This window comes from Ornithodoros turicata, chromosome 4, assembly GCF_037126465.1.
Source record: "Ornithodoros turicata isolate Travis chromosome 4, ASM3712646v1, whole genome shotgun sequence".
NCBI classification, from domain to species: Eukaryota; Metazoa; Arthropoda; class Arachnida; order Ixodida; family Argasidae; genus Ornithodoros; species Ornithodoros turicata.
Window position 1 is genome coordinate 75,418,583 of NC_088204.1, and position 13,624 is coordinate 75,432,206.

At 49.9% G+C, this 13,624-nt stretch overlaps 1 protein-coding gene across 1 annotated transcript in view; it reads left to right on the forward strand.

Annotated features, from left to right (window-relative positions):
- Positions 1-9,429: 9,429 nt before the first annotated feature.
- Positions 9,430-13,624, forward strand: part of LOC135391893 (extracellular serine/threonine protein CG31145-like) — a 110,844-nt gene continuing 106,649 nt past the window's right edge. The window contains exon 1 of the mRNA XM_064622423.1: positions 9,430-9,700. The gene's annotated coding sequence lies outside the window, so the exon portion shown is untranslated. The remainder of the gene's footprint in view (positions 9,701-13,624) is intronic.

Consider the following 13,624-nt stretch of genomic DNA (forward strand, 5'->3'; position numbering starts at 1 on the left):
AAATTCCCAGTACTGTGCATTTCAGAGCGTGGCATTAGGGCAGACTTCCGTCTCTCGAACTACCTCACCTTTGTGTCCGTGCCTCGAGAACGGACTAGTCGTGCCGCCATTTTTGTCCGCGCCTACCTCCCAGTGATCCAACGTGACCTGCAGATGGATGAGATCGGGGACTACGTCTGCTGCTCGGTTCGTGTGGGATCCCTTGACCTCACCATAGTCTCTCTATAAATCTCACCCGCAGTCAGATACAATGTGGCCGAGTTGGGATCACTTACCGATGGCCTCCTTTCACCTTTCGTGCTCTGGGGGCATTTCAATGCACACAATGCCGTCATGGGGCAGCACGCGTACGTACATTCGCGACCAGCATCTCGCAGACCTTTTTTGCGGACAGAAATCTCTGCGTGTTAAACGACGGCTCGCCAACCTCCATCCATTCAGCCTACGTTTCCTCCTGCCTCGACCTCACCGTCGCGTCGTCGTCCCTAGCCATCGGCTCCGCTGGTGTGTCGATGTGGACACTCTTGACAGCGATCACTGACCTGTCCTAGTTGTCATCTCACGTGCCCGCCGCTCGCCTATCTCTCACCCCGTCAAGCGGACCGATTGGAGCCACTTCCCTGTGCCGAGCACTGCGTGTTCTCCGGTGATGATCAGCACCCGTAGTCCACCACGAACTGCCTGAAACAGACCCAAACTCCCGCACTCGGGGTCACTGAAGGCTAACCGGCACCGGCGTATCCAAATTTGGAAATTTATTTCCGCAATCAGACATGCCAAATGTTTCCGGTTCCTTGCTGCAACCGGCAACCGTTCCATGAACCTTACAGTGGCTCATTCGACTCTTGGAAGATCAAAAACAACCGCCACCATGCTTCACAGGAGCAGGAGAATTTGACACTGATGGAAGCAGTGCTCCTGCGACTCCGAGATGCTGCAAGACGGGCAATGATCCGTGCGACAGATATGGAAGCGGTGTAAACGTTCACGGAGCGGCAGGACACCATGCGTGAGCTTCCACTGGAGACTCACCCAACGAGCGTTCAACCAGCCAGCCGTGATACGTCGCCAGGAACTCCCGGAAGGACCACCCACGGCACCAGATAGGGAGGGAACCAGCAGTGCCTCCATGATTGCTGCGTAGAAATCTCTGGCTTTCCAGAGAGAGACGTTAGTGTCCGGGGACGTCTCTCGTACGCATCTGACGGCCGCTATGCAAGCTGTGAAAAGGGAGAAAGGAACTTCTACTCCCGGACTGCTGCCAGTGGTATCGGTGGACCACCGGGCGCCATAACCGAGGAAATAGCGCACGCTGGATGATCAGGACTGTGCCCCTCAAAAAGCCCCTCAAACAGAGCACGCATCCGTAGTGCTAGACTCCGTGATAGCCGGCACGACCATCCCGCCCTGATCACGCGTGAGATACATATGTGACCTCGTGTACCATTCAACAGAACCAGCCCACAGGAAACGGAAGGTGTCGCGAGTTATGGGGAGTCGAATTACAGCAGGGGGCAAACATACAGCGGCGAGGAACCATAGACGGCTGTACTACTCTATCTTTGAGTGTATTGTCATCAAGCAAGATAACTACCTATGGAGGAAGCCTCTTTTACACAAACTCTACCTTACATACCAGGTAACAACGCGCCAAAGGGAGATTGCTTTTTGTACGTGCCATACCCTGCGAACAATCCTGAAACTCCGAAAGAGTCGCTACGGGGGAGCAGTACAGTCCTAGTGGGCTTACTAGAACTTGATATGCCACTCACCTTGATCATGATCAAGATCAATCAAAGATCCGAGTCGCTGTAAGCCAGCGGCGACAGCACTCCACAGACCCAAATAATGACTGCTCACGGATGATATGTGCACGCGGTCCGGCTCTCACTGCCTGAAAAATAGCCATGCTCCCAACATCTGGGCCACCAAAGGACAGCCTGCACCGGCGAATCCAAATTTGGAAGACCCGGAAACTGTATTGTTGTATTGTTGACTGATTAGATGAGTCACAAAATTAGTGAGCCCATCTTCCTTATCTTTTAGCCTACCACTCCTTATATCCTTAATTTACTGATTTGCTTTATTTTCCCCAACCAAGTCAGCAACTGAGGCCAGTTCTAAAACTCTGCCCCATTGTCATTGTCTGCCCACTGTATTGTCATCAAGACCCGGAGAACAATTGAGAACAGTTCTAAACACAGTTAAAACACAGGGCTTTGAATAGCAATGCCGAGCCTCCATAAAACAGAGAAAGACGATATATCTGGTGTGGCGACGATGTGTTGGCAGGTCTACCGATGCGAGTTCAGGGAGAACAGCGGGTGAACGTTTACGCACTAATTTACACGAGGATACCCCTATACCATCGAAGACAACACTGAGGATTTTGACTAGGGTTTTTCAGGGTACGCCACAGGGTGCAACGCGAGAAGGTTGCGCATTAATGCAGAGGGCAATGCTCTTAGACCGCTGCTCTGCTCTTAAAGCCTTCAGCACAGGTTCTAGGTAAGCTTCCCCTGGTAGCATGAGAGATATATCATCTGCATACGCGACAACAGGAAGGGGGGGGGCAACCACCAGGCAATCTACGAAGGACGGGGAGGGAGCTTAAACGAACCAGGAGAGGGCTGATTGCAACAGCGTACAATACAGGAGAAAGGGGACAGCTCTGCCGTACACCGCACGTAAGTTCAATCGGACGCGATAGACCTCCACCAACGGAGACCAGGCTTTTCGCACCGAGGTACAACGCTTCCGCGAAGCGAATCCACGCTTCATGAAGGCATAAGCTGTAAGCATGGAAAACAGATACGAATGACGCACTCTGTGAAAAGCTTTTGCCTGGTCGAACGAGGCTAACACCGCTGTTACTTGTCTCAGGTTAGACCACTGGATGGCGTCACGAATGGCCCTCCTGTGGAGAACCGATGACCTGCCAGGGACAGAACAGTCTTGACATAGGTGCGAGACGTTCTCAAACTACGGCAAAACGCGTAGGAGAAGTGCCTTGGCTAGAATTTTGTAGTCGCAAGTCAAAAGTGTTATGGGGCGATACGCATCCGGGTCCTGCTTTCTTGACGAGTCCTTGCAGAGAAGGACATTTACACCACTCTGCATTGTGGAGCAGAGCGCGCCTCGTGTCAAGCATAAAGGAGCGCCAATTACCCTCCAGAAACGTTTGTAGATCTCCACTAGAAGGACATCGATGCCGCGGCACTTCCCATTCGGTAACGACGAAACAGCGGCAAAAAGTTCGTTTTGCGTGAGCGGCCCTGAGTCTGTAAACTTCATTTGTTTCACCGGGAGTGGGCACTCTGGGCTAACCACCTGGTTGTTTAATGATAACTCTTGATAAAGGGCCGCGCACTGCTCACGCATTGCAGCTCGAATATCATCAGGTTGTGAGAGAAGTAAGCCGTCAGCTGACCGGACAACGGCGATATCCGAGGCCGGGTTTCTTGCCACAAAGCGCCGGAGGAGTAAGCGGGAGCAGTATATGCTCCCCGACAGCGGCGTTCGACGTTTCGCTGCGCTGCGAAATTCCGCCAGGAGCGCACTCTCATGACCATCACGCGCCCCTGCACATCCGCGATATCAGGTGCAGTGTCATGGCTGCGAGAGCCGCGGTGGCGTAGAATAGCTAAGGCCTCCCTGAGTGCGTCTCTATGCACTCCTGGTGTTCACGCGCGCGCCGTCTACCCCAACATCGAAAGCGAGCGGCGGCTCCCAGTGATCGGGCCCAAAATCGGGTACGGAACATTGTTCCAACAGCCAATGTTGCATGTCTTCTTTAACTACATTGTCGTCTAGCAAATACGCGTTCAATCGCCGAAGATCTAAGAAAAGACCGTCCCGGAATCGCCAAAAACGTGTATTGTCATCAAGCGGGAGAGCTATCTATGGATACAGGCCCCTTTACACAAACAGGAACACCAGAGTGTATTGGCATAAAATGGAAGGCCGGCCACAGGGGCCGGCTTCCTGTAGCATCTCAAACAGACTCAGACAACATTCTGAATACCAGCCCTTGCTCAGCGACTAAGGATGTTTGGAGATTGCTATACGTGTCAGTTTCGCCATGCAACAGTCCATGACATTGGAAAGCCGCAAGAGGGAGAACAACACGAGGATGTGGCCACCTCATAGGTTAACATGGAACCTGCCATTGTCCACTCGGAAGAGAATGTCAGGGGTCATCCAGCGGCGGTGAAACTTAACTGATCCAAGCACAGGGCGCTCCCTGCAAAGAACTCTGCGAATACCGGCGTTAACTGGCTGAATCACCTTCTGCACACTGCGGCTCTGCTGCACGTGAACTCGTCGACAGCGTGAAATCCACACTTGGTAATTTATTTCGACTACCAAGAGCACAAAATGCCGCCTATCCCGCTGCAAGACAGGGAGGGGTTACAGACCACGAACGGTGCTCCATTCAACATCCGTCAGGCTATAGAGGCGTGCTACACGATGCCATAGGGCACCCGGCAACAAACATAAACTAAAAGCATGTTCTTCTGACTCCCTGTACTCGCAAAAGGGACAGCCGGGTGACGTTACTCCAAAACAGGACAAACGCTCACGCAACGACAAGACGTCATGCGCTGAGCGCCACTGAAGACTGGCCCGGCGGGCGTCAAGCCAGCCAGCAGTGGTCGTACGCCACGCTATGTGGCCATGAATATGCGTCGAGTTCGGGGGTGGCCTATCATGCACAAGAAGTGCCATGTAAAGGCGCCGCGCTGGCCATGAACTCCAAAGACTGCATCGTAATCAAGAAGGAGAGCTATCTATGGAGGTAGGCTCCTTTACACAAACAAGAACACTAGAAGCGCACTATGGTGAAAGGCAGGATACCAACGCTCCTAAGGGAGGTTGCTGTTTTGCTACGGGCCATGCCATGCGAGCAATCCATGATATGCGGGAGAGTCGCAACGAAGGACAGTACAAATCTAGCAAACAGGCTAGAACAGAATGTGCCGCTCACCGTGATCATAACGGAAGATGCGAGTGGAGCAAAGCCAACGACGAGAGCACTCTACTAGGCCGAGCACAGCGTGTTCCCTGGTGATCAGCGCCCGTAGTCCAGTAGGAACTGCCTGAAACAGACCTAAACTCCCGCGGTCGGGCCCACAAAAGGCTAACCGGCACCGGCGTATCCAAATTTGGAAATTTATTTCCGCAATCAGACATGCCAAATGTTTCCGGTTCCTTGCTGCAACCGACAACGGTTTCATGAACCTTACAGTGGCTCATTCGACTCTTCGAAGATCAAAAACAACCGCCACTCTGCTCCACAGGAGCTGCAGAATTTGACACTGATGGAAGCAGTGCTCCTGCGACTCCGAGATGCCGCAAGACGGGCAATGATCCGTGCGACAAATATGGAAGCGGTGTAAACGTTCACGGAGCGGCAGGACACCATGAGTCAGCTTCCACTGGAGACTCGCCCGACAAGCGTCCAACCAGCCAGCCGTGATACGTCGCCAGGCGCTCCCGAAAGGACCACCCACTGCACCAGGCAGGGAGGGAACCAGAAGCGCCTCCATGAGAGCGGCATATAGATATCCCTCCTGGCTTCCCAAAGGGAGACGTTAGCGTCCGGGGACATCTCGCGTACGCGTCTGACGGCAGCTATGCAAGCTGTGAAAAGAGGGGAAGGAACTTCTGCTGGTCGGACGACTGTCAGTGATGTCGGTAAACCATCGGACGGCATGGCCAAAGCGCACGCTGGATGATCAGGACTGTAAAGCCCCTCAAGGAGAGCACGGATCTGCAGTGCTAGACATCGCTTTCGTGATAGCCGGCACGCCCAAACTGCGGCGATCACGCGTGAGATACAGCTGTGACCTCATGGCCCATTCAACTGAACCAGCCCACAGGAACCGGAATGCGTTGCGAGTTACCGCGACTCGAATTGCTGCAGGGGACAGACGTACAGCGGCGAGGAACCACAGACGGCTGTGTTGCCAGGAGGCCAGTAAGCGAGCACGGAAAGTGAGGGGCAGGTCTACAGACTTGAGTTCGCTTAGAACAGCGGATGAACGTATAAGCACTCTAGGCCAGCTTACACGAGATACCTACCACCATGGAAGGCAACACCGAGGATTTGGACTAAAGTTTTTGAGGGCACGTCATAGAGGGCAACAGGCGCCAGACACTGGGACACCAGAGTGTGTATTGTCATCAAGCAGGAGAGCTACCTATGGAGGTAGTCCCCTTTGGACAGACACTAACAAGACACCACCAGACACTACCACACCAGAGTGTGTATTGTCGTGAAAACACAGCCGTGTATTGTCATCAAGCAAGATAACTACCTATGGAGGTAGCCTCTTTTACACAAACTCTATCTTACATACCAGATAACAACGCTCCAAAGGGAGATTGCTTTTTGTACGTGCCATACCCTGCGAACAATCCTGAAACTCCGGAAGAGTCGCTACGGGGGAGCAGTACAGTCCTAGTGGGCTTACTATATGTATTGGCATCATCGTGGAAGACCAACCATACAGCCAGGGATTACTATCTTTAGAAAAAAATCTTCCCGGAAACAATACCGCAAGCGATGCTGCCCCGACGACCGTTTTACGGGCTTATTGTTGTATTGTTGACTGATTAGATGAGTCACAAAATTAGTGAGCCCATCTTCCTTATCTTTTAGCCTACCACTCCCTATATCCTTCATTTACTGATTTGCTTTATTTTCCCCAACCAAGTCAACAACGGGCTTATTATTACGACACAGTGTATGCTGCAATTTCTGAAACGATTGGTGTGGACTCAGACAACCGTAACTACGTTTGTCATCACCCTTTACTTTTGACGGTGTGTGCGTGGATGCTCATCATCAACCAAATGGTGGTGATTGTGCCTTATCGCGTCCCCTCTTCTCCTCCTCCCTTCCTCATCCATCCCCTACCATCCCCTTTCTTTCCTTTTCCTCCTTTTTCTTTTCCATTTTCCCTTTTTCTTCTTTTGAAATAGCAAGCTGGCTATTTGCCTGGCTGACTTTTTCTTTCTTTTTGTCCTTAATAAACATTTACCCTCCCCCAAGCTGCCCTCTTCTCCCTCCCCTAGGTGCACCGAGCCGCCACTCCAGAGGAGGCTGATCGCACCTTCCCCCCTGCATCACCCCATCCACCACAACCATGTCGCAATGAGATCGCGAATGTTTGGGCATAAACATTTCGATAGTTCCACTCGCCAATGTTGTTGACCGTTTGCATGAATTTTTTGTGAGATTACTTTAATGCGCGGACTGGTAGTTGAACTGTCGAGCAATTTTTACGTATGTGTATGTACGACACAGGAGCACAGGGGTAACACAACGTTCAAACCTTGCAACCACCCTCGAGCGGTTGCGTGTGGCACAATCGCCATCTTGTCCTGTCCCCACGTCACAGGGAACGTCATCATTGAGGCCATGTGACCTTGTTTATGTTCCGTTTTTGGCGCGGGCTGACATGTTCTTTCCAGCAGAAAATCGCTAAATGCGCGTGTTTTGGTGATATAAGTTACACGGCGCTTCTTACTCGACGTAGTAGTTTAGTCCTGCGAATTCTCAGTGACACTGGCTGAGTGAATCATACCGACGTCGACCGAGTGAGACCGATGTCGTTATCACATCGTTGCGAATGGCGAGCTGTACAAGGCCACATGTCCGAGCCGACCTGTTTAACTCCACGAATAGCCCCACAACAGCACCGAACACTGTCCGCCACCTTGCTTTCAAAGTTTTCGGGTGATGGAGACACGCACGAAAGGCTTCTGATAAATCTCGAACGAGTCGGAGCACGAAAGCTTCTGGCACTCAACGGAGCATGCGTAGTCGTGGCGGTGACTTATCGAAAGTGCCAAAAGGGGCCATCCATTTAGCCAAAAGAATCCATTTAACGCCCTCCAATTCAGACTCCGTATCGCTGTCAGTCAATCAGATATCAGCCAATTCGTTCAGCCAATTAGCGTCGCGGGCGACATACCCGCAGGCCGACGTCATGCGTGACGTTGCATGAGAGTGAAGCGGAGGTTTCGTAGTCGGCTATTATGGCACGTTTCGACATATTCCTCAAAGACGACTTCGTTATTCTGAATGAAACTTTGACGATTCTATGTGTACAGTACTCGTGAAGATAGTTTTGGCTAAGTTTCGGAATCGCCACTGCTGTATGAGTCCGTCCCCTTAACCCGCTCGGCCATGCCGCTGGTAGAGGTTTATCTCGAACCGCAAGTTTGGAGGTGGGGGGAGGGGGGTCACACTGCTCAGATCACGGTGCGTGAGCATTACTCAAATTCGCTCAAGCTTAGTTCGCCCAATTTGAGCACTATTTCATCTCACTCATGCTCAGCTCATTCGCCAGACGGAGCAAGAATGAGTATTCTCATGAGTGAACTTTGCTCATCCTCGTTTGCTCATTCATGCTCGCTAGTGAGTTTTTTTGCTCATGCTCATATTCTACACAGGCAGATCGCTCGTCTACCCAACGTTACCGCCCCCCCCCCCCATTTCATATTCTCGTATGCTCACTGATGTCCACTCATCTCGCGCTCAGCTCTTCGTTTCTTCAATTATGCTCAGCTGATTCGCCACATTGAACATGAGTAAGAATGAGTGGGCTTTGCCGAGGTATGGAAGAGTGCTCCCTCCCTCTTTTCTGTCAACTCTGTGTACTATTCCAGCAAGTGGACATGGCCTCTAACATCTCTGTTGGTTGAATAGAGCGGCGTCTACTAGCTTTACTTCGAAAATGTCACCATGTGGTCGACTCACATCAGCTTGTTTACATATCTACGTGACATTAATAATTCCATTAGATATAGAAGCAGATGTCCAGTGGAGATCCTGTTTGGTAGTCGCTGGGAAGCTGGGACAATAAAAAATAAAGGCGCCTATTGTGCGAGAGCGCTCGTCGGGAACGCTTTTGTGCGAAGTCCAGATGCTGACATGCTCCTGGAGGATTTCGTAACCCGGACTTCACCGAAGACCATTCCATATAGAATGCTGGAAAGTCGAAACCTTCATCACATTGTTACATTTTGCCTATAGTATACTGCCAAACAAGGCAGAACCACCGTGTCAACCTCGATCCTTGTGTTGTAACTTTAATATTAACATATAACTGAAGTAGCTGACGTCACAAGGTGTTATTACTGAGCAGCCATGCCGAGTAACAACTTGCCCCTCTTCCAATACTACTTTCGTCGGCTCAGACCACTTTCAACCAAAAAGTGTGTGCCCCCTCCCCCCCCTCCCCCCCGCTTGCCTCATTTTATAAGTTCCCGCTGCTTGAGCACGGCAGTTTTCACGTTCTCTCCAACGTGGCGCCACTATACGGCCCACCACAGGGTTCTTCACTTTGCCGCACGAGGACGCAACGAGCGTGTCGCTGTGTTACTCGTTAACCCCTATTACACCTCCTTTCTCGCGCCTCCTCCTTCGAATCCTAAGATGGTTGACCACCTTGGCAGTCGCTACGGCGCCTCACGCCAACGTTTACGGGTGAATTTCGTCTCTGCCTTTGCAACGGAGCTCGTCTGCTTCGAGAAGGGCCTGTCGTCTGCTTTCTCGCGACCTGCTAATTCGTCGTCTGCTGCGGATCAATCTTGCTGCAGCGTGTGTCGGCGCGATGTGCACTGACCTCGGACTTTTGGATCGGTAAACACAGCATGACCGGCGAAGTGTAGAGCAGCAACTCGTGAGGTAAGGAGCCTTTACGACGACGCGTGCGTCTATTTAAGACAGTTGTTTGCGATGTGATGGGTAGTTGACGGGACAAGCGTCTGTCGCATGTGCTTTAGCCGCCTGGTGCGTTTGAATAGAGGCGGCAAAAAGTGTGTGTGCGCGTGTGCTCCGTTGTTTGCGCTGTATCGGAAAGGATGTGCAACTAATAAGCAGGATTCGCGCATGCGGCGCTCTATTATGGGAACTGAAAAAACAACAAAAACAAAACTTCATCTAGAAATTTCTAGGACATGTCTTTATTTCCTTTTTCTTATTGTTGTCGTTTCGGATCACACACGGCGATTAATCGGTTCATGTTGATAGCCACTGTCAGCTTTCAGGATATTTTGTTCCAACTAATATATAATTCGCGGCTTTTAAACTGTTACATTCTGCTTACATTTCTTTTGTAAACATTTGAGTACGTTATTGCCTCCATTCTGCATGTGCTTCTACTCAAGTGGTAAATGACTGAGGGGCATACAGAGTACCGCTTCTACAACTATTTGCTATATGTCATTTGAAATCGGGAAATACCTGCTAAAAATAAACGGGAAAAAAAGCAAGAAAAATGCATTAACGAAACGCTCATAAAGCGCACAGAGCGCTTCCGTCCTGAGCAGATATTAGAATATTCTCAACTGCATATTTAAAGCCGCCGAGCACGCCTACGTCGCCTACGCATCACGAAACCCAGTAAACACCGTCATTGACACAGTCAGGTGTGTGGGCTTGTCGCCGACCTTGTGGATTATGTGTTGAATGTTCTTAACCTTCACTATTTACACGTTTTCGATGTTTTATTTCATTCGAATGAATTAAATAACGCGTGCGCCCTCGACAACGTCAGCATTGTTAGCGAGAGTGCTTTATATTTAATTCCCTCAAACGGTGACACGCACCAATATTTTATAAGAGATGGAACGCTCTATGTAGGAGAACGGAAGCGACTGAATGTTATTAGCAGTCCTGTGTCGTAGCCTTCATTCTTTTTTTTTTTTTTGCATTGTTCCCAATTAAGTAATTGGATAAAACCAACTAGCTAGCGTTTCCAATATTGGTTCAGTGGCCGAGTTGTCAAATAGAATGTTTGGGTGGCTTTCCGCGGCTGCTGCCTTATTGAAAACACATCGTTCTGAAGGCGGTGTGCAACTTTCCAGTTGACACATCCATCCTCAAACCAATCTATCAAAAGTAAACTAATTAGTCTTATGTAATTAACTAACTAGGGACATGACAAAGACACCGTCGGCATGATACTGACACCATGTGCTCATGCCAAGAGGAGTTGGGAGTTGGAATAAACAGAAAAATATGGAGATGGTGGAGATGGTGGAGGAACTTCAACAATTCCGAAACATTTAATGAACGCCCGTTGACCTTCGTAAACAATGTTGTCGCATATGCATACATCACACTATGTCATCAACAACAACAACAATAAATGATGGAGAAGTGATGATGGGATGTTTCCCCGTGGTAGCCACAGAGCCCTACCCAACTTCACGGAGGTTAATATGAGACGATGACTTAATGGGGAACGCGACGGCGAAGACAGGTCGGAGTTCTCTGTAAAGCCCTTCGATGAGGCCGGTGACTTGCACGAAAGCAAAAAGCGAGCGAAGAGCCCGTCACTGATGCGCATGGGAGCTCCATGGGCCAAGTACTTTGGACGAGCTGAATGGTCTATGGTCAAGGAGCTGAAGTTGGCCTCGAAACACACGGCGTTTCACACGTGTACCGGTCACAGTCCTCGATGACATGGGGAATCGTAGCTGGGGTGTGGCAAGCTGGGCACAGCGCCGTGTTACTGTAACCCAGCTTAACCCGGAACACAGGGCTGAAGACGACATTGAGTCGTAGACGCCGAAGAAAAGTGACGTAAGGCCACGAGGGAGCCACCTGGCATCTTAAGTGATAATGACGGGTCCGCTGCACGGAGGAGTGGTCATTGAGTAATGTCATGGCGCCATTGCTGGCGGGCCAAGGGTGACACCAACGGCGACAAGTAGAAGCGTCTTTCTCCGTTGGAGAGGTTACGGTGGGCCGCCCAATCTGCCTCCTCGTTGCACTCCACTCTCAGAAAAAAGGGTTTAGCAGTTACACCTTTTAGGAGGTAATAGTTGTCGCATATGTTGTGCCTAAAAGGTTGCGAAGCTCTACCTGCAACCTCACTTCTCTGCCACGAATGATAGGGTTACCGCTTATGATTCGGTGAGCGAGGGGGGCGTACGCCTTTTTGTAGCAATTTGGGCATATATATGATAATTGCTTTTGCCACCCTCTTATACCCCAGTCAGACGGCATGCTCGAAGGACTTCGGGGAATTTTCATTTGCAAAAAATGACCTCTGACAGCCGTGTCAGACGGCAGCTCAAAGGACCTTTCTAAGAAATGACCATCATCGCGAAAGGAGGCCCCCAACGACATTTGAGGAGCAGAAAGGAGCAATCTCGACAACAGTGTTATGCCATTGTACCCTCGCTACCTTCGCAGCTGAATGTAGGAAAACCTATAAAATGCGGATAATGGAGTGAAACTGTGTAAACGTATTTAGATCCTATTTAGAGAAGTGCATATGGCTTCTGCATCTTGATTTGTGGCGCAAAGACCAATTTCAAATTTCCACAGCAGACAGGGAAACCGAAACCGAAAAAGGGAGCCGGTGAGGGCAGTCACTTGAGGAGCACTCCTTTCCCGCCTGTCTGGCAGGCGCCCCCGAATAAAGGTCATTTGAGAGGCCGAAGGCCATTTCTCGCAATTGACATTTGAAATGCTGTCTGACTAGGGTATTACACCCTTTATCAGACGCTATGTTTTTCTAGGTGGTAACTATAGAAGTTACCACCTTTTTACACCCTGTTTTTTTTCTTAGAGTGTGAATGCCAGTGTGTCCGGTAGTATGTCATCCGTGATACACATAGTACGATATCAACCAACCCACGGTTTCAGTAAACACATTTCACATTCTCAAACTACGCATACGACATCTACGTTTCCGCTATCGTTTCTGAATATTTTATAGCGCACTTTATCCCTACATCTATCGGTCTCGCTTCGACTAAACATCTACAGGTAGTGTTTTGCGACAGTGCGCCAACATTTTTCCCCTTTTGAAATCGCGCAGGCAGAGAGTCCATGTTTTCAAGAAAGAAAAGATTTTCCTGACAAGGCGCGGGGTAATGTTCGCTAATGAACGTAAAGCCTTCATGGGAGCGCTTAGGGTAGCTGGCTCACATACACGATCGCGTGCTCGGGATCGATTTTCGTCCACCCATAAATACTCGTCTGCTCGGGAGAGATGTTTTCGTACAAAGGTACGACAAACCCTTGGGACCATGAGGAAATATTAATTGGATAAAATGATTCTGTTAGTTTAACGCGAGGAATTTGTTTACTTAACATTCCCCCAGTTGCGTCAAGGGTGGCTGTTATCGCGCTGGGAAATGAGACCGAATTTTTTCCAGCGTTATTATTAAGGTTGACGGGAGCTGTACCGTCACAACATCATCGCCAGCAATGGGGTAGAGTATCGCCCTTGGCGATGAAGCTCCACAATAATCGTCATTCGAATGAAGTTGTTGTGTTTTGGTCATACCGCGAATGTTTTTTTTTTGTTTTTTTGTTTTTTTCACGATAGCCAAAGGTAGTCCGTAGGTATGCGCCGTGCTAATGATACGTCGACGGTAGCCCGTAGTACAGCTGATCCCAAATAGGCGATATTTCTTCATCTTGGCAGCGGTCGCTTCCCTTCGTATATGAATGGTATAGGTTGTACGTATATTTAGCAGTCTGTACGCGGCAGTATTACCTGCGACATTAACTGCAGCTGCATTACTGTCATCCTTATGTCGCCATTGAAAATATTAAGTGTACATAATTTATTTACTTCTTCGGGAGCGT